The sequence below is a fragment of the Pezoporus occidentalis genome, unplaced genomic scaffold (genome assembly GCF_034315485.1).
Source record: "Pezoporus occidentalis ecotype Australia unplaced genomic scaffold, CSIRO_AGI_Poc_V1 ctg20, whole genome shotgun sequence".
NCBI classification, from domain to species: domain Eukaryota; kingdom Metazoa; phylum Chordata; class Aves; order Psittaciformes; family Psittacidae; genus Pezoporus; species Pezoporus occidentalis.
This window is the reverse complement of record NW_026913856.1, coordinates 4198243-4220932: the sequence shown is the minus strand read 5'-3', so window position 1 is coordinate 4220932 and position 22690 is coordinate 4198243. Positions and strand designations below refer to the sequence as shown.

At 39.0% G+C, this 22690-nt stretch overlaps 1 protein-coding gene and 1 long non-coding RNA gene across 4 annotated transcripts in view; one reads left to right on the top strand and one right to left on the bottom strand.

The window, feature by feature from the left end:
• WWOX (WW domain containing oxidoreductase) overlaps nt 1-22690 on the bottom strand; it is a 524801-nt gene that overhangs the window by 104450 nt on the left and 397661 nt on the right. The window lies entirely within an intron of this gene.
• LOC134163394 (uncharacterized) lies at nt 1787-5348 on the top strand. The gene is made up of 2 exons (XR_009964718.1): nt 1787-2090; nt 4742-5348. It is a non-coding gene; the product is annotated as an uncharacterized LOC134163394 (long non-coding RNA).

Sequence of the window (22690 nt, the reverse complement as noted above, 5' to 3'; positions counted from 1 at the left end):
AGGCAACGGCATGAAAATGAGAAGTCCAAGAGAGCCTCATTACAAAACTTACACTGATACTGTTGAAATAGTCTGAAATAATTCTTTATGAAAATAAAGATTGGTTTGGTAGCTTTTTTGATGCTTCTTTCTGATCTAGATTTCTTTCTTCTGAAAGTGCATATAATTTCCAGTGTGATGCACACTGTTTTCTCCTCATCTCAAATAATGTGAACACTCATTAGAAGTCCAAGGCTGTATAAAGAACTCAACCCCCCGCCTTTGAAAATTGCTCTTTTCTGAATAAAAAGAGACTTCAGAGGAATACAATGAGGACCAAAACCCAGATTTTCCTATTCCAAGTGCTTGCAGAGATGGTGCTGTAGGGCAGTTTCTAGGAGGTAATGACTACACTTATCACATCTCTATGGTCAGATAGTCTTGTACTGGGTAGAAAAACCTATTAAAGAATAATATTTCCATTAGCTCATTCACCACTGAAAGAAAAACCCAACAACATTCATATCTTGAGATAATGTCTGTTTTGATCTTGTGGGCAAAGAAACAGATTGTTCTAGTTTCTTAAGGTTGTTACTCACCCTTACCTAAGATAAAATGAAACCCATTGCTTTTAACAGTTTTCCAAAGAATTGCTTTACCTATTTTTAGCCGTGCAAGCTATGTAACACTTCAAAAGCAGACTGCACTGTATCAAAATATACTTTTCATTACACAAGGCCCATAGGAAGTTCAATGAATTAGCTTTAGAAAATCCTAAACAGAATATTCATGTCTGATGTCCAGTGAAACCTGAAGAAAAAAGCCAATATTTTCAAAGTTAAAATCCCTATAAAATGACTGTTAGAAATGTTAATGGGACTTTAACGCTGTTGTTTCACACTTTCAAACAGCTCCTTCGGTCTGCAGAGCAGGGTAGTGTTGCTTTTCAAGAGCCAAAGAAGGGGGTATGGGTTGGGAGAGTTTTGCTTCATACACCTTGATTTTGTATAATGTTCACTGACTGTGAATGCACTCAGAGATGGCTGACAAAGCAAAAGTTCAGAGCTACAGTCAGGCTGGCACAGATGCTAATGGCACTCCAGCAAAGTGGGAAGGCAGGCTTTTGCAAACCACTTCTCTCCACAGCTCTGTTGTATGCACCACGCAGTTAACTCCTTGATGGGCTTAGGAAGCAGTATTTTGTTCCAACTGATGGAAGGATCTTTATGTGGTCAGAAAACAATCATCCTGGATGGACTATTATAGTTCATTTCAACACCAAGTGGCTGGCTATTAGGCAGATGGAAGTTCTGATGATAATAGAAAAGGTAATTAGGTGAATTCACTAACAGCAGAAGGAGCACTTGCCCTGCCATGAAGATGGCTAAAAGTTTGAAGAAATAAGAAAAACTGGAAAGTAAATTCACTAGAATAAGCAGTTGGTGCTTTAGAGCATAATTATCAGAAAGAAAACATGTTGTTTAGCATACTTTATGTTAATGGAGGGCTAGCATGGCCCACTGTGCATAATTTAGCTGAACAATTGATAAGAAATTTTAATACATATATATATATATATGATTACGGCTACAGAAAAAAAAAAAGACAAAACACAAGAGAGATCATAATAGGCACACATGAACTCTGAAGGCCTAATTACATCACGGGGGAGGGTAAGCAGTTACTGCTGAATCAAGCAGAAAATTGGGGTAATTTGTAAACAGGTAGAGCTGTTATCCAGGTGTGCCAGCATGTGTGTGGGGGCTGGTGGTGGGGCTTCGAACTGAGTACTTCCATCTGTGTTACAGGGCAAGCAGCACAGCTGAATGCTTCCCTCAGCTTAACCAAAGGAAATTAAATACAGAAAAAGGGCCAAACAGCCACCCCTGCCTCCCCACTGCAGCCCGATACCCAGCTCCCAGCCAAGAGTTGGATAACCCCATGCACTGGGATGTTTGTAGGAAAAGAAATACCTGAAGTTAGTGCTTATGGTGGGAAGCTCAGAGATAAAGCTAACTGACTTGGTGTTCTGCCATCGGTACACTCCCTACTGCACTGAGAGTGAAATATTTGATATGTCGCTCCCCGACAGCAAAAGGAACCACTCACAGGTAAGCTGCTGCCAATGATATCTGGTGAGGGCACGGTCTCTTAAGTGGCTTGTTATGGGAGGGAGAGAAGGAAATAAAGCTGCTGGAACTTCCAGCAAGTATGCCAAAGGTACTCATGTCTAGGATGGATGGATGAGAGAAACTGACTTGCACTGGTCAAATGTCAGAGAAAAAGGTTTAAAACTTTGTTTTTCAACAAAAATATGTAATGGGACATGATTTTTTTAACAAGTTATAACAATGTTCCTGTTGCTCTCTTTTGCTGTGATGTAGTGTTGCAGTTAAACCGTCTCCTAGTGCCTTCAAAAGAAGGAGTTTGAGTCTCACTCTGACCTCTGCCAACATGAGGAATCAAAATGAGCTGGTAGGTAGCTGCCGTTTAGCAAAGCATTGAAACTGCACACTAACCTCCTTCAGGACAGTTTTACCGTGTAGCCAGATAACCAGATGCATTAAAACTTTGGGAAGAAAACAATACTTTGGAAATCCTTGCATCTCGGACTGAGTGCTCGCACATGTAGATTTTGCAGCCTGAAGGTTTAAGCAGAAGCTCATAAAACAGTTCCTGACAGCGCTGTGTGTGAAATACTTTTAATGGGTTTGGAGAAGCCATTTCCGGTTCTATTGCAATGGTAGATACCTAGCAGGTTTTACTAAAAAGAGCAAGCATGTTAGTTCGCCCCATGCAGACCTGCCATGCATGCAAAGCAATTCTGGCAGGCTCAGGGTGTGGGGTATTTCCCCATCAGATTCACTCATCTGACCAGCAACATGGAAAAGAACAATAGAACAGGCCAGTCTTTTTAGAAACCGGCAATCACAGCCTTCGGAGTCCTGTTGTCAAAGGACATATGTGCCAGCACCATCACCCTGCTCCCCTGACCATGGCTACCAGCCACAGAGAAGGTCCCAGGAGCCATTAAGCAGCTGCTCCCAGGCCGTGCTCACAGACCTGGACCTGAGGGAAGCACTCCAAGGTGCATGCGCTGTTTGTGTTCACTCATATTTATGTTTCATCTTTGCTGTATTAACTTAAGGGTCTCCAGTTTGACCAGCCAGCCCCTGCTACCGAATCCCATCTGAAGATCACAATGGTATTTAAGGGTGAAGAATGGGCATAGCAAACTGCAGAAAGCTAGGACTGTTTTCTAATGATTTCTTACATTAAACCTCCCTTCATCTGTGCCTTCTTGTGCCAGACAAACCAGTAATTATCAGGAAATCCCTTCACTTCTAATCTACATCAGTATGAATGCAATCTCAGAGCAACCCACGGTGACTGGAAGCTATTATTTTCATAGGAAATAATAGTGACTGGAAGCGATAACTCACGGTGCTCAGTGTGTGTGTCATCATCTGATAACATGCAAGGCTGTACATCCCACCACATCGTTCTATTGCAGCGCTACGACAGCCTTTATTAAAGGGGAATGACTGAACCAGGAGCCTTGTCAAGTCTGCAGGGGAGGCTGCGGGGGTTGTATCAGTATGGAACTTCCATTCATTATTTATGGTCATAAAAATTTGGGGCCTTGGAATTGGCAGCATGAGATGCTCTTTTAATTTGAGCTATAATTCTCTTTTGTACTTTCAGTCATTGACTACATCTCAGATAAACATTCATTTGGGAGACCAAGATTATGGAGTGGAAAAACATAATATAACAACCCAAGGATATTTAGCTCTCCTCCCACAAATTCTTCCTGGAAATATTCTTGCAAAATCCTCTGCCCACTTGAACAGTATGCTTATGATTAACTGCAGATGAACCCAGAAGCTTGCATATGTAGTTAATTTGCTCTAAATTTCCATGCTGTATTATAACACTAATGATCACTAATAATAGACAAACCCACAGTTTATTGAGTAATTTGAGACATTATAATTTTTATCATGTGAATAGGATCAGGCTGACCAATTTAAACTGGGCAGAAAAAGATAAATAATGTGTAAACCAATCACACCTCCAGCATGCTTTCTTTGCAAAATTATATGGATTGATTGGTGAAAAGAAGGCCCTGCTAGTATCAACTTGCACACCAGTAGGAAATAGAGTCAATAAACCTCCATGCTCAAGAGTATAGGGTCAGATGTGGAAGGAAGTTTATACCTAAACTGCACAAGTGATTTTTGTCACCTGACTACATGGCTTAGATGAGTTTGTGTTTTGTCGTGACAGGCAAGGTGTACTTTTAAAGAATAATGAAGACAGATAACATATCATTAAGCCAATAAAAAGGAAACCATGCTAAACACAGACAAAACCATGTGAAAAACAGTTGCACTCTGGCTTGCGGTCAAAGCTATCTTCTACAATCATGTAAACAAGACGGCCATCACGTGCCATCTGAGACGTGGCTCTTTCGGGACTAAAATAGATACTTGTAATTGTTTTTCTTTCATAGGAATTTTCATTTTGATTGAAGCATTCATTTATAACATTACAAACACTGAAGGTTCATTAATTAAAAATCCTATCCAGGGTATCTATAATTAATTGCTTTAAAGAATAGGTAAAAATAGAAAATAACTAAGCTACATTTATAACTTCATGAGTGATTAGTGTACCCAAATGATGAGCAGGGATTGGCAAGGTACTTTGAGAATTTTGAATGAAACTTTGTTTAATATAATGCATTATCAATTTTTAGACAACAAAGGAAAGCAGAGGAAGAAATTTCTGGGATTCATCTTTTCCCTGGACTTTGCTATATGAGCCTTAGATACAGACTTCACTCCAGGAGAAGACAGCTGCACATGCATCTCTCCAGAGCCTGGTAATAAGACTCAGAGGTATAGACAGAGCAGAAAGCTTTACTATAATGTCTCCACAGTACTCTTCTGGGAATAAGAGTTAGCATGTGAATTGAACTTGCACCCAGTTATCTCATGGCTGCAGCTTACCCTCAATCACAAGACAAAAATACTACATAATATACTGTGGGGAACAATTCTTGATTGTTTCCAGGGCATGGATTAAGTGTAGCCAAATGACTCCCTTTCTCTAACTCACAGTCTTTTATGGCCAGCAGGCCAGTCAAATCCTTCATGTTTAAATAGAAAACCTGAAAATGGATCACAATATACTCTACACTTTTACCACACTGTGTTCAAAGTACATTTTTTTTATTCTTATTTAAATGCAAGTAATTTAATGTATGGATATATAGTGTCATGTCCTAGAGTGATTTTGTACTGACAGTTCTAGCATATCATAATCCGTGAAATCTTGGAATAAAAATACCCCTGCATTTCTTATTGTGCTTCTCAGAGATATATTTTGTTAAACCCTGCAAATTCCCTTCATAGAATCATAGAATAGTTAGGGTTGGAAAGGACCTTAAGATCATCTAGTTCTACCCCCTGCCATGGGCAGACGCTTTCTCAAATGGGGAGAACAAGGAGAAGATGATTACTGAGCAAAAAGGAAAGAATATAATAAAGAGACTGAAAGATGCCAAAACAAGGCAATTCTGAGACTTCTACCTCCCCTGTATTTAGATAAGTCATCTCTAGCACCTTCAGGAGAGACTGACACAGCTAGCTCCCTGCTTTATCTAACAAAGTGTTAAATACAGGTGGCATGGTATAAAAATAGCCAGTTTAGTTTCACCACTGATTTTTCTCTGAAAGCCTAGGTTAGGTGAAAAACTAAGACAGCTATGTCCCTCTGCTGCAACAGAGCAAACAGCAGGGAGCAGGACAGCCCATGCTGAAAGCCCTGCTGATGTTTCCTAAACAGAGGAAGCCGCTGCTCAAGTGCAGCTGCTTTGAAAGAAAATGAGGATTCCCCTCAGCAGCACAGGAGGGCAGACTCATTGCTTCAGTCCTAAATTCCAATGAAAAGGTGAAAAAAAAAGAAAAAGAACAAGTAAAGTATAAGACATAGTAAGCAGAGTGGATAGTTCACCATCAAGCAGCCCAAAGTGACTAAGTCAAGTGCTGTTCAAAACATGACATTCTGGCCATTAGCTATCAGCTGTGCGTTCAACTGAACCATCCTTGAAATATGTGATAGGCTTGTGATGCTCCCTTCGCTCTGTGTGCTCTAAAAGCAGCAGCACTCAACACTCCTGCTTTTTTCCATTTGCAGTGTTCCTTCTCATGGGCAGCCAGGCTTCAAGGAGCCACTTTTATCTTCAAGCATAATTCTCCATTCATACATTGGAAGAAACACTTCGCACCTTGTAAACTTTTAGATAGCACTACTGAGCCAAAATGGACTCAGTATTTTTAAGGACTTATGGACCAAGTGTGACTGAAGCCTGCATGAATCATCTGCATTCAAGCCATAGTACTACTGGCCATGAAATATCTACTGACTCAGTGCGCTGTCAGCAGAATATGCTTAAGCATATCCATCTTTTTTCTTTTTTTTTTAATTATTTAACACATTTTAAACATTAATTGAAAAAGTACTAGCACAAAAAAAAAATAGTTTCTAATCCAAAAGTACCCTCACATTTAATTAATTGATCCCCTGATAATTCATAGGATGTGTGCTAGGTTTCTTATATCTATTTTATGTCTGTAAACATAGATAAGAATAATTAAGCTGACTTGCTAGAGCCCATGTTTTCCTAAGATCACCTAGAGTTACATGGTATGTCTATACTGCTGTACAAGTTCACTCTCAGCTAGTCAAGTGAACTGCCCTTCCTTCCCCCAAACAATACCTTGTGGTTCATCAGAAAGCCTCTCCCACTCTGCAGCCTTCTGCAGCAAGGCCCTAACATGTATTGTAAATTCATGTGGGGCACGGGGTATCAAACCTTCCTGAGTGACCTCATGGTGCCATTGTCTTTGATTGCTGAAGCTAGTCTCAAGCTTGCTCACACCTCCATGGTATATTCCCGACTCAGTTGTGCTGACCCAGCGTGAGGCTCCAGTGAAAACTGAAACACCTATCTGATCCTGGACTCAAGAGTCCCAGGGAAAAACAGACAAGCAGCATGGTTTGCCTGGGGTAAGGCACTGAAGAACATCTGAGAAGAAACCACCCCTCAGACGCAATGCTCAGGCAGTAGGAATTCACAGATCCCAGGCAATCAACTCCCCCTGAACCACTTTTTGAAGTGCAGCTTTTCTCTCAGATATTAAGGTAAAGAAATGTGCTTCCTGCACTGCTTGTTTTTTCCCCTCAGTCACTCCTGATAATTTTCCTTTAATTTAAACATTTCTTATGGAAGCTGTTTTATCTTTTCTAGCCTAGGAACACGATCAGAACTTCAAAGATCTTTTATGTTTTTTTTTTTCCCTCTCACTAGCTGTAATAAAAGATCTTGTAGGTGCAGTGCTCAATCTCTCTCTCCTCAATGGACAAAAACAGGACTGTCATGGACTTCAGATGTTCTGTTGATCGTTGTATGGAGAAAAAGATGATCCGCATCCCTTCTTAGAAGGGTTGGCTATGCTATATTCACTCTAAAGAGAAGCAATAGTTTTACTTTAGCATGAAAATGAGATCACTGGGAGCCCACACTGACCAAGCCACAGTTTTACATGGTAACCTGTAAGAATAAAAGTCATGTTGAAATAATGATGCCGTGTATAAGCAGCAGTTTGAGACCTGCAAGAATACCTCTTGGGCTGAATACAGTTTCAGAAACAGACAATAGATTTCATGTCTGTATAACAACTGTTTGTGATACTCATTTGGAGAGTCAAAGTATCAATCTCCTTAGAGTCTCAGCTTCACAAATGTCTGTGGAAACAATTTTTCACTCCTCCTCCTTTTAGTACAGCTTCCCCTTACTTTATAGATATTTATCAGGCCTGGGTAAGAGCTGTATCTACAACATGCAACAAAAAAATAGTGTTTGGGGTTTTTTTTTAAACAAAGGAGCATTTTAAAATTTGGTTTAAGCTTATTAGTTCTTAAACTGTTAATGAATTTGAGCTTGGCCTGCCCATCTTAAAACTCCAGGGCCTACATCCAGGAACTTAATACCAGCAATATAATTTTAAAGCTGCTAAATAATCCATTTATGGCAGGTAACAGAGCACTGCTGGACTTGAAAAATGGAATTAAAATTAACTGGATTTTTAGCAATGCGAGGATGTTAGAGTTATGAAGGCAGTTAAGTATATTAGTAGGATGGATAATTAAAAATTACCTTCCCAAAAGAGGAAATCCCATCTACTACACATTTGTCAAAATTTCAGACTGGACAAGTACTATCACAACCTAATTCTTGTTCTCTTCATATTTCTGCAGTGGTTTCTCTGGTTCCCTCTATCAGAATCTTATACAATGTGTCAGTATGTAAGTTATGCAACAGCAAAAATAAAGATATTTTTCTACGGGGTGCTTCAATACCTAATCTGAATTTATTGTGGCGGATGGAAGCAAAGAGAATGCTAAAGAGGAGTCGGCATCACTGCATTGGCAGATAGTGCAGTTCATTTGCCATCTCATGTTAATTAGCTTTCCTTGTTATTCGGGGAATGGAGCGCACTAGAAAAAAGTGGCACGTTTCATGCTTTCTAGACTTGATTGAGATCACATCTTTTCAGCAGCAGCTGGTATTTCCGTGGGCACAGTCAACCCAAGCAGGATGTAGCTGCGCTGAGCCTCCAACCAAATCGTTTGGCTCTCTGCAGAGAAGCAACAACAACAACCTGTAAAGGGCTCTGCAGACAGACGCTCAACACTACAAGAAGGACCCACAGAAGCATGAACCAAGTCTCTGTGGTCAGTTATTCTCTACATGAATATTCACTGTACAGAATTTTTTACATCCCCTTTGATAGGAGGCATTAAAAACAAGAAGCCTAGAAAAATTACAGGTAAAGGAACCAAATGGGGATTCAGAATGGCTGAACCTATTCTATTTTCAGCCCTCTCTCTGTTTCACCTGCAATCACTTTGTTTTCCTGCGCCTCATCTAACCCCTCTTTAAAGCAAGGATAATAATATTCATGCACCTTTTTCAAGTTATTTAAGATTTCTAGGGAAGAAAGCCTACCAAAAGGCTAGGTATTATCTTACAAGCCATGCTACTGCCTTTCTTTGCAGCTGGTTCTTCACTGGAAACCAGATTATACACTGTCAAATTGATAATCCTTATGTTGGAAGACTAGCTCCACCTTTCATGTGGAATCAGAATAACAGAGCACTGCAAAACTCTACTATCATCAAAGAAAACCCCACAAAGTAGCAAGCTGGTTTCACAGAAGGGTGAAAATCTGGTCAATTTGTATCAGAAATACCAAATTCTATCTCCTGTGTTTCCAATAGATTAGTTTCCCTAACCTTAGCCATGTTGCATATAGTCTGCTTACTGGTGTTTTCAATCTCAACTACATCTAACGAAGCCATCAATGTGGGGATTACAAAGTTATGGTTTATTTCTTGCCCCAACCATGCCAGTAATTCATCACTGCTACTGTCTATGAGTGTCAAAATGTTCCCTCAAACATAGCCTGCAACTCAAAAACATGTGATCCATCTCTAAATGGCAGGGGATTCCAGGGATTTATTACATCAATGTATAACCCACACCTTTTTATGACATCTCCATCATAAGGATCTGTGAGGGTCATTCTCAATAAAACTAATGGACATGGTTCAGGCATGATCCTCATGCAGGACTTTCTGATCTGGAATATGAATCCTACCACATGTTATGTGGCAACACCTGGCAAGAGGTCAAGTAAGTTTAGGGTCCACTTAGAAATGCTGAAGAGGACTGGTTAACTACTAGGTCAGTAGTGCAAAGATATGCAGAAAGTACAGGTTGGCTCATATTGCTTGTGGGGTTTCCACAACTGGTGAAAATTAATCAGTATATTATGTCTTTCATCTACAAGCACTCTCTCAACCTATAACAATTACATATATGCTACAGATAAAAAGAGCTGCTGAGTGGCTGAAGAATGTCCTTATTGCCTACGGTTTAATGAACCAAACCCATGGTACAGCCAGGACTGGAAAAATATTCTACCAAGCAGCTGAGGACATTCTTCAAAGTAGCTACCCCCACAGGACCAAAAAGTTAAGAGCAGAGTTATAGATTTGGCCTTCTGAGAGATGGGGTAGCATGTTGCAAGGAATAATGGTTGGCACTGACTCAGTTCCTTTGTGGTGAAGTCTGCAGAGGCATCTTAACCTGTCACAGCTAATGGGTTTTGCTATGGATGCCAAAGCATAACATGGTGAAAGCATTTGAAGAAAGCAGCATAAAAATATCTAAAGCATTGATAGTCTCAGGGGCAATTAAAAAAAAAAAAACAAACCAAAAACCAAGGTAGGGGGTGTTTTTTTCTTTGTTCAATTGGTCTTCAGAAGCCCTACAAACATTGGGGGAGAGAAATGACAATGAAATAACTGAGGGGCCGGGGGGGGGGGGGATAAATGTAGAAGTTTTTTTACGCAATACAAAATCATTACAAAGTCCTGGGTAGACATGCATTTTTAAACAACGACTGTAATAACGGAAAATTAGGCTCCATGACTTATTCATATCCTTCTGGTTAACACTGTTCTCCATTTCAGGTAGTTCACTTTATAAATAGCATCTTTAGGTGAAATGCTGTTGTTTTGGCCATGCAACCAGCTAAACAACTACCTGTTCTTGTGAATTAGACAGAATTTCTCTGCATGCTGTAACCACACCAGAAAAAAATGGATTTCAGTGCAGATCATGGAGGAATTATTTTCCTGTTTGGAAAGGTAGAGAGAACCCCAAGCAATAAATATTCCACTTTCAACTCTAAACATGTAGTTGCCTATTTGATATAGAAATCATAAAAATTTAAAGGAAGAAAACAGTATTTGATGACTCTACAATCTTTATACTTAAGGGATATTCAGAGGACCTATAAATCCTCAGTGGAATTAATAACTGAGACTCTTGAAAGCTCTAAAAGGAAATATTAAATATGCAAAATCTTGGTGAAAAGCATAATTAAGGCCATAAATGCCTAAAGGTTTAAAGGGCAGGCTACCTCTCCCAAAGATTTTCCAGTATAACATTTATATGGAAACAGAGCACAATGCATTTTTAAGTAGCATTCTATATTACCTCTTTTGCACCAGTTTTTACCTTTTCATTTCAGTGTTAAATAGTATATTTGAGAATAGTTTCCAAGATCTCCTGAATTAAATGGATTATCTAAAGGCTCACACTCTTGTTTTCTGTTGCTCCTCCATCAGTTAATAGTGTCTTCTGTGCAGAGTAAATGGCATTTACTTATAGGGCTGAGGTTTTTCCTTCTCTTTCATCATTCATTTTTTCTCCCCCTTCTAATATTCTCAGACTGGCTCTTCTCCAATTTTAACCATAGTTTTCAGTGAAGAAGGAGGAAGCCTGCAGTCCTGACTCAAAAGTCCTAAGACCTGCAATTGAGTTAGCCCAGCTGTCAGTGGAAGAAAATCTTCCCTCCTTAGTTCCAAGGCATTTCAGTACATCCAAGGAGTGTTTAATGGTTGTAACTATACGAGACCTCTATTTATGTATATACCATGTGAGCAATCTTGAAACAGACAGCACAACATTTCATATTGCTTCTTGAATGAACAAAACAATGGTTTCAGTATTTCTGAATACTTATAATTAATTTTAAAAATATTTTAAAGACAATAGGTACTTAGAACCTCTGCCTACCAGTCCTTGCATTTTCCAGAATATGCTGGCTTGATAAAAATATTGATCTTCAACTGGAGAGAAAAAGAATCAGTTGGGGTTGTTTTTGCATTAACTTCTAGAAACAAATATTTTCATTTTGTACAAAGTAACTTGCAGTAAAATAGCCATTCATTACAGCACAGACTACACGCAGTTTCCCCCCTTCCAAACTGGCACTTTGTCTTGATACTAACCCCACACCACGCATTTGGAACACCTTCCCTCTTGGCAGGGATTCGTTTGCTTTTACATCTAAGCATTTCTGCTCACAGCAGGTTATGAAGTAATGGAAGTTAATATCACAAAATTCTGATAACCATCTTGCTTTTTCTGCCTCAGTTCCACTGTAACGTGAATTTAGCAGCTAAAACATAAAAAAAAAAAAAAAAAATCCTGGCAGATTTAAAGATTAGTTTTCTATCATTTGAAAGAAGTGATTCCAAGTCTCTCTGATGCTGTTTCATTGCCTTGTAACTCAAGAGCTTGACAGAGTGGGGTAAGTGAAGTGGAATAGAGATGATATTCACATGACATAACTCTAACAAAATATATCAGGGCCTTTCCAATTCTATAAAGTCCAAAGCCATGATTTTTCTCCTGATATGATTACTCACTCGTTAGCCCAGCCCACACTTTTTGCCAGAGTCCTGGAACTGATCAAGGTAGAGACTTCAGTCCAAAAGCATTCTTATCTTTCACTCTCCTCTGCCATTTTTATGTTGCAACACATATTTTGCACTGAAGAATAAAATTCATGGTAAAAAGAGAACAAATAGACTCATCCCACCTTAAGGGTAGTTACAGACATTATTTTCCACAAATATTCAGATTACTCACAGTACGAGTTTTATGAGTGCTATATTGCAGCATGGGAAACAAAAGCAAAAGTGAGTCAATTTTGAGATGCATCCTTTCAGAGTACTTTTGCTGTGAGCATCACTAGCAAGCCTGCACTCTGCCAAGTCAGAAGAGATGATATATTGGTCAGTAACGGCTTTGTAGGAATGTCAGTCCTTTAACTGCATGTTTTGTTGTCATAAAGGTTCAGCTATAAATATAAATATTATATAAATGGCAACCAAACTCTTAATTTAGCCACACAGGGACAGGTGCCTAGGTAATACAGGAGTACACAGCTGTGTCTAGATTAGGATTAAAAAAAATAATAATGGTACCAGCTAGCATCAGAAGATCAGGAGAGCTCTCCCCTATGACCTTCCTAAAGATGGGAGGAATTTTATGTTGCCACAGGGGGATATTTCATGTTCTACTGTAGTTATGATACCCTGGATCACTGGACTCTCACGACTATTTAATGCCAACAGGAGCCTGATTATCAGGTTGTTATTTTTCTTTGCACAGCTGCTGTTCTCGACATTTTATATGTTCATCCATGAAGTACTGAAAGAGGACTCCCTGGACAACTTTTCAAGAACTGGGTTGTAAGCTTGTTTGCTGCTTCATGACACCTGCTATTTAGGCATTTAGCTCTTATAGTTCCCTTCAGCAATTTTCAAGCTTCGGTTTGGTTTTGGTCTGATTCAAAGGCTGACTTAAAATGCTAACCCTGGTAGTTCAGTTCCCCTTTTAATGGATGGTTGTTCATGTCTTAAATCATCTGTGTTACTGAAGTACATCATGTCAGCTCTGGCACAGCTGACAGATAAGACACAGAGATATGGCAGGCCACCCTGGGCCACAGGTTTAGAGCTTGTATGGGAAATGTGATATTTCTGACACTTTTAAAAAAGGAAAAGAAATATATGAAAAATAAGGGATTTTTGACACCCTTTAAAAATAAATAAAAAGGCAGTGAAACATCTGAACTGCCTCAAACATGGCTCTGAAGACTACAAGGTAATAAAACATGGGATGTCTCCCAGCAAAGTCGAATTAATGGGGTTTCAAATGGGCTGGTGGGAATATATCAAGCTACTTTTTTGGCTCTTCATATTTAGTCTTTTTAAGAAGAAGCCATCATAAAGTACACAATAAATATTTTTGACCAGTTTTCCTAACAAAAGACACTGAATTGTCAGCTCAACTTTACTGCTCACAGCAAACCATGTCAGACAAGAACGATATCTGTAACATTCTCCTGTGCATAGAAAACCCCCAAATCCAAAACATTTGCCAAACATCCAGTCACCATAAAACCAGGCTACAAACTGTTAATTTACCATTTTATCCTATTCTCATTTTTCTGAGACACACAACTGAGAAAGAAAAATATAATGCTGACCAGGTTCACAGATGAGGTGATAATTACATCCCTCCTACACAAAATCCAGCTAACTAGAATATCTTCAGGGAAGAAAAATAAAAGTATACTTGCACTTCATCCATAGGGCAGGTGGTTATTCTGCAATTATTCCAGAAGCTAGATCAGCAAATGTTACCATCCCTAATGCACACACACAGCCTTGTGGGCCATGGATGTGTCTGTGCCTGTGCCCCACACTCAAACTTTGGTCTGCCCAAACATCCCCATCAGCTCTGGTGGAATGGCAGTGTGGTGCCAAAGGAAGAAAGCTTTCATCTCTCCACCTGCGCACATTTTCTACCAATATGTAACCCACATGACTCCCATTTCAGAACCAGCCCCAGGTGAGTTTCTCTCATTCTGTGCCCATTTAATAAGCCCGACCTCACGAGTTCTTTCCTAGTGCAAAGGATATAATTAATAAGCCACTCAATCCATCATATCCATCACTGTGTGTGATATTGACCTGCATTATTTTAAATTAGAGTTAATGGCAGCAATGAAAAGAGGATTGTAAGGTTAAAATATATGTACTGCATATCATTGTACTGTTTCTTTTTCCTCATGTAAGTAAAGTTTACATGAAAATATATCTGTGTCACAGCCAAATTATCATTAGCTACATACATCTTATGAAGATCAAATACTTTCTTCTTTTCAAAACTTCTGGGACCTGATACCAACAGATCTCCAAAGGCAGGCACTAGTGCTGTCATCTTTTACACAGCTACCAAGTCAATCATATCTCTAATTGTTTAAAATTCGTATTTATTTTTCCTTGTGACTCACTTAGAAGTAGGAAGAGGATCTCATCAGGGAGCAACATTCTGTTATATGTAGAAAAGGAATCCGTATTAACCATAGTTTAGTTCTCAGCTTACAAAATTACTCATACTATTCAATGTGGAAGAGGTTGGAGACAGCACATATAAATAAAAAGTACAAGACAAAAAGCAAAACTACAAGAGACAAGTAACAAATATGTGATGTATTTTCCCCCCTCAGAGAGCACCAATGTAACAGACAATATGCTATGGAGACGTGTATATTGAACTGTTGTAGAATAAATATCTTCTTGTGTACAAATAATACTTCATAAATCCATTTTAAGTGTAACTAACGTAACAGACCATCACAGGGCAATTGCTAGTAAAGGATTACTGAAGAAGCTGCTGAAAATCTCTCATGCTTGACGTAGCCCAGTGATTCACTAACCCTGCAAGTACTTTCCCAGGTAGAGAGCTGCATCATTGCAAGCCAGGAAACCCACATACTAAAAGCAGCATGTCAGATGATCGCTCCATCCCCAGTGACCACTGTAGAACTGACTGCCTCTAAATTACTCCCTGAAAAGCATATCACATACCATCTGACAAAAGAATAAGGGAAGGAAAGAACCCTGCAGATATGTAGCATCATCCATTCCTCTGAGGGGACGGTATGCTTCAGTCTTGTGTTTCTTTAACCCAAGGAACCAAATGAAAAATATATGACTACAAACAACCTGCAAACAGTTCCACATCTATTATACAACTGAAATCATAAGAAATGAGCTTGTTGAAATAACAAATGAACTTGCAATTGCTTTGCTTCACATAACTCCCATATGTTTTTAGATATGTTTTGGAAGACAACATTTTTAGATTAATAAACGCCACACGATATACTCAGTGTTTGTCCACTGAGGACTGGGCCCAATCTCAGCTAAAAGCTCTTGCTACTTAGAATATGAATGGAGAACATCACAGCACAAATGGAAAAAAAATATATGTTTATGGTTATGAGAGTATGTAAATAGACTGCCTGTTTTTCCTAATGTCCTTGCCATGCTCATAGAAGATTTTAATTTCTCACATGGGATTGAGTTTTACAGAGCAGAGGGCGAGTGGGGAAAGGAAGCTGAAATAGCTTCTATGGGGAACATAATGATATACCATACCTACTCTTCCTGACTCAAATAATGTAGGACATACCAATTGTTTTGTTGCCTGTTTCCTAATACATCTCATTATTGAAAGCTCACAAGTTGAACATTGATGTTTGGATAATAGAAAGGGAATTCTCCTAAAAAAAATATGAGGACATTTTCATTCATAGTGGTTCCCCTTACTTATGGGCAATATGAACTTTCTTTTAGCATGAGGAGGATTTTCATTTTGTTTTCCACACTGCATGAGCCAAAACAGAACTGAATAACTCCTTCAGAAACTGCTTCTGATGACACTTAACCAGAAATTAACTCTGGTGTAAAGGTGACCCATTTCAAGGCAGTGTTTGAAAATGCACAGATACTTTATCTTCTTGAAACTAGTGCCCACACACCTCCAAGAGCTTTGGCTCATAAAGGTGTTTATCAGTTGTTCCTTCTATTGGGAAATGCACCAGAAGAGTTATACCAAAGCAATTAGACTGCCTCAGAGTCATAATATAGTTAGGGTTGGAAAGGACCTTAAGATCATCCAGTTCCAACCACCCTGGCATGGGCAGGGATGCCTCACTGATGGGAAAGAAAACCTTGATTATTGGTCAATTCAGTACTCACTAAAGCCACTTCTAACAGTTACCTGCAAGTCTACTACGTAGGTGGTCTCCAAGTAATTCTTCATGGACTGCAAAACCCATCACCATAAACACCGATGCATTTGAGCACACTTCTGCAGCCAGGAATGTCTCTCTGCTCAGGGCATGGGTTATCTAAACACTAAGGCAAAAGCCTGAACGTAAGCCTCCTTAAACTCAAACTGGGAAGGAAAAGTGAGACCTTTAATGTTCAGACCTGTTAAGACAGTCACCTTGCCTGACCACTCATTTCATTGACAGCATGTAAAACTAAGCAGTGTGAAACAATCTCATTTCTAGGACTACAGACTTCCCTAGAGGTTTAAGAACACAAGTATTAATTATCAAACTAAGGAAATACCAACAAAGGCTTTGCTGAGTAGAGCTTCCAGGTTTGCCTTTTCTTAGGGTTTCCTTGTACTTCTATTGCTGCTTCCAGCAGGTAGCACCATTTTAAGAGAGAGAGAGTGTTTTCTGTGAAGTATTTAACAGCATAATAATCTCCAATATTTCAACAGGAACCCCTAATGTAAACTCAATAAATAAAAGTGAAACAGTCATGATACTGGCAACAGGTGCGAGGGATGGCGACATTTATTTAATATCCACACTAAGCTTATTCATGACAATCACTCTTTCCTTATTAAATATCACTGCCATGGATGACTGGTTCGATGTGTGGGATGCAGTTGTGACACTGTATTTAGCACGTGTATTCATCACACTGCATGCAAGCCTTCAGAGACCCTGGAGTTTTCATTCTCCTTGTCATTAATTAATTGTATGGGCCTTACAGTTTTTATGCATTTAAAAAATACTAATAATCTGAAAATAGTCTCCACCATTCTGCATACAATATGTGAGTAAACACTAAATGAGGGTTAGGGAATACTCTGCTTGGCCTGCAATGCAGCATGGTCTGGGATACATATCACACCCTTAGAAAAAAAGTCTTTGGTGTAGGAAAGCAGAACTTATGAAACAGATTAGAGTGAAAAAAAACAACAACCTATACAAATGGAGAAAGAAGTTTTAGTATCTATCACACATTTGTTTTCATTTAAATTTTATGATCTTTGAAAAATACCTTTTGAAAGACAGTATGTCTTTATTATTTTACTGCCATCATGTAAACCAGCAAAAATAGCATACATCAGATATACTGTGTTTCATAGAAACTATAAAACACAAAGGCTAAATTTTACATTAGAATATTTAAAAATGCAATATTTACAGTAAATAAATATAATTCCAATGATTCAAATATTTTGTTTTAAGACCATCAAATACAATATTACTCTGTAAATCTACCTGGTTACCAAAGTGCTTAAAAATCTGAGGTCTACATCAGAGGCTCCTCTGTACTCATTAAGTGTCACTTGCATACTCTAGTATGAATTTTTCAGCCAAGAGAAGCAGAGAAAAAGAAGTGACTAAAGGAAGTAATGACCACATCCAAACCATCTATTAGAAAAAAAGAACGACTCAAACCAAACCTCTGTGAGCAAGTGGAGACTGCAACAAGTAAAATTATATAACTACTCCCTGGCACTACTTCCCAAACCCTAAAAGCAGCAATTTGAGCCACAGCAGACATATAAATAAATGATCTGTTTGAATATGTTTAGATCACAAAAATTATTAATAAATAAATGTCTCACCTCAGTGGCAAAACTCAGAAAAATACCCCAACATATCTGTTAAGACATACTATTGAAAAGGCTTCTTCAACTCTACTGAAACACATCTATTCAGATCTGTGGATATTGCTTTTTTCTTCTCTTTTTTTATTGCCTTTTTTTTTTTCAATGTTAAAGAAGTGAATGAAAGGAAGGGTACCTGAGATTACAGAAGGAAAAGGAGGTGGTGTAGAGAGACTCCCCGCAGGAAAACAACTAGTTATGGAAAGGACTGAATTCCCAGGTGCTCAGTGAGCATGGGAACAAACCAGAGACTATAATTTTAAGGCTGATCCCACATATGCCAATTTTTTATTTCAGACAGGAAGCACTGACTATTACAAAAATCTGTAACAATTGGGCAGCTGATCCTGCACTGGTGGAACTTGGCCAGGACAGACCTGGAAGCATTTTACAAATGCTAGTATGAAAATATTAACAAATATTAAAAATGTGTTGGTTTTTTTTTGTTTGTTTGGGTTTTTAAAGTAGGGAAATAAGGGTAAAAGACAAGGTTAAGAGACTTGCTAATTCTCACATGATAAATAAATGACCACACAGAGCAAGGGGACAAGGAAGAACCTATCTATAACCAAGGCTGACACTCTGCAAGAGGTTCAGTGTAAACTATCACTCTGCATATTGGACATAAACAGAAACAAAGTGATACAGAGCAGAAAGAGTGGACATCCATGAACAAGTAGCAAATTATTTGATGTACAATAGGCACTACTGAAAAATACCGTGTTCTCTTAACTATTTAATTCTTCCTTTAAAATTCTGCTATTGTTTCTTAAGAGTTTGCAAATGACAAATTGGTGTTTGTTTTCAATTTAGTTGTTTCTGAGATCTGTCACTCCTTCTACCTTCCCTATGGCTTCACAAAGCTGGAAGTCACAACCGTTCTGAATGAAATCCCTTTGGGCCTCATCGCAGGAATCAGACGAAAACAAATGTCTGGGGGAAAAGGTTATTCTGGAAATCAAGCTTGCTGAAAGGAGCTGACATATTGCACAGCAATGCAGCTTGATTGGTTGTAGCTGTCATTTTATTGTAAAGGAGTACAAAACTATATCTTAGCTATGGCAGTCAAAACAAGACTTCTTAAAAATAAATGGTCTTGAAAACCATTTGGCCAATTTATACGGCAATTAGGTAAGACTTATTCACTGTACCCTTTTCATTTCACTAGTAAATAGGAGCTAGAGTAACTTGGCTGAAGACTGATAACTAACTTCTGAAAGCTGAAGTATCAGAACAGTATTCTTTCTCCATGTTCAAAAATGGCTTATCTTTAGTGACTGCGCTAGTTTTATTTCATAACATCTCTGCATGGGCATTCTTGATGTATTCTCACATTTTTTCCCTTCAGAGAGAAGATCACCATTAATTTAAACAAGCTGAGAAACAGTTCAGACAGATGGTTTTGGTTGCTCTCCAGCGACATCCATGCAGTCTATTGCATAAGTAGTTTACTGCAGTGAAGTCATTATGTTGAGTCCAGTTACAGAATGGCTTCTATTTGTTAGACTCCTCAACTACTGTTTAACCACCCTCCTCCAAACATGTAACCCATGCCTCCTCACTATAGCACACCTTTGCTTTTACCATTTGTTTTCAGTTGACATTTCCTTTCTTTCCTTTTTTTTTATTTTTTTCCTTTTTTTTTTTTAAATTTTAGCTAATATACTGCAGATTATTATATAAGTGATTTATTACAGGAACCTCACTGTATGATGGGCAAAACTTGTTTAAAATAAATCCAACAGCTACAGTAATCCCTTAGAGCGAAATGTACTTCTATTTAATTCCTCTACTGTGTATTACACTCCATGTAATTGCTTAAAACAGAAGCTACACATACAAATTTTGCTTGGCACCAAATACCTGGCTTCAGAGAGTACACTCAAGTTACGTGCTGTGTTTTGCTACAAATCCGTTGCACCATCTAAAGAAATTCAAAGAAATCACTAATATAAATGTTTTTAACTACCTAAAATAAATCAGCAAGTAAGCAAACCACAGTGTTTTGCTAAAGGTTTTATTAAAATAAGCCACAGTGTTGCGGAAGGATATTTTATATGCGCATGGCTTTAACATTCCTCAAGCCCTTTTTCCAAAGCACTAAATAAAATCATGAGACAGATTTTAGAGATGGAAAATATCTGCTAGATCATTTAGACCATCCCAATGCCATTTCAGGATTGTTTCCTCTGTTTTCTAGTGTTTTGTCAAACCTACTTTTAAATATGCTGTATGTTCCAAGTAATGAGATTTCCACTACTTTCCCCTGGGAAATACATTTATATAACAACTTTCTTCCCCAAGGACCCCAAAGTGTTTTATAAAAATATACATACAAATCGCCTCCCCACTGGAGTACAATCACTTATGAGGTATAGGGTGGCAGCCAGCAGGGAAATGATACACAGTACTCTGGAAATTTATAGCAGGAGGGAAATTCCTGCCCAAGGACAGAGGGGCAAAACCCTATACTTAAGACCAGGAACTCATAAACAACCACAGATAGCAAACAGAAGCGTGGTTTCAGTCTACACATTCAAAAATGAGCTCAAGTACCTTAAAAGGCCAGAATTTGAATGTGTGGTCCCAAAGACCTGGGATAACTTAACAAAGTAAATATGTTATCCTGGTAGGAACACCAGAACAGAGACTATATTTCTGAAATAGCGACTGACTGGAGGATTGTGCTCTGGATCATTCCATCCAAACATAGATGGGACGCTGATGTGAGACACAGTCTGTTCCTAAATCCTTCGTTGCTCCCAGCTAGCCCAAGTCCACCAGCTGCTCTTCCCCCCTTGTAGCCTGTATGTGTCATTTATGTAGAGCTCATTATTGACAAAGCAGAGCCCAGCCATAAACGCACTGGGGACCACTTGCTTCTACCCGTGAGCAGCCTGAGGAGGAAGGGATGCTGGCCTAGTGCTGGTAGATTGCTGTACTTGGGCCTGAGTGCTGTTGTACATTAAAATATCAGAGAATTATATGGGCTAGGAAGCTAATAATTCCAGAAACTACATCATATTTGGAAGGTCAACAATTTCCAAGTTCAAATCCCTTGGGTGGAGTTCAGGGATTTTCAGTGCAGATGGTCTGCAGGCAAAGGTTGAGGGTAATGGGAGGTTCAAACCTCATTATCATCATTGTTTTAGCAACCTTTGCTCATCTTAGGGGAGAACAAGAGGAAACAGGACAGCCTGTGCTCTGAATGTTCCTTCTGTTCAGTTTTGGGCATGAGAACTGTTTTCATATCTCCAGTCGCCTTGCTCACTGCCATTGCTTAGCTAGGAACCAGGCTTACATACAGGACACAAGTAATATACACAACGGTTAGAGCATCTTCCTCTCAGTAGCAAAGCCAGTCGCAGCTTCTTAGATCCGCTGCACCTGGATGTACACACTTATTGATATAACTGGACTTGTTGACTGCACACAAGCACTCCCATTCACCCTGGCTGCAGTACATATCAAGGCTAACCATGGTGTGGAAATGTACCAGCCTTCAGTAACCATGAAAAAGATGTGTCAATTCCTCGCTCTTCACTGAGGAGCACATTACTTTTACTTAAAGTTTAGAAGTCTTATCCTAGAAAGATAATTTAACAGCTCCACATTAATGCTCCCTCATTAACGTGTCACTGTTGCCATTTGACTCTCCATTGTGCCTGCAGTTGTACACAGTGACAAGCCATTTGATCCAGCGCTACTGAAAGTCTTTGTGCAGAGGTGAGTCTTTGATCCTTTCCACTGTTGAAGGAACACAGATGTGATTTCTGAGGGTTTTGCATAAATTCCAAGCTTGTGAGATTATGGATACACAGTACAGCTCCTAAATGTCTACATTTGTTGCCAAGATGGCATTGATAATGGGTGTATTAGCAATGCAAAGATTGAGAGATGAATCATTTTCCTGGGGATTAGCTCAGTTCTTCCAAACCTTGCTCTAAACAATGAGCAGATATTGTCATATAAAAATGAGCATGGAAGACTACTGAAAAGCAAAACAAGTTCCTGCCCTCTCCAAATCCTTGTTATCAAAATCCGGTCCTGCATTCATGCACAACATTTTGCATATCACAGCTTTGCCCCCTTAACTTTACACACACAAGCAAATACTATGGTCATAGAAACACAGAGAGGGCTGACCCTGGATCAGAACAACTGAAGACAAGGTCCTGGGCATTGTAAGCACATGGCACAAGCAGCTCTGAAACAGCAGGCGAGGCCGCGAGTGCTCTAACAGCAGAGAGGAGTTAATTGTTCTGAAAACACTGGATTACAGCATTTTTAATCCTGTCAAGCAATGATACCTACAAATTAAACCCAGCTACAAAAATGACATCCAGGTAAACATACGGCTGCAGGAAAAGGTACAGTGCATCAGCAGTTTTGCATGACAACAAAATGAGCACTGATACATTCAGGGTGCTATGGAGCTGTAAACTA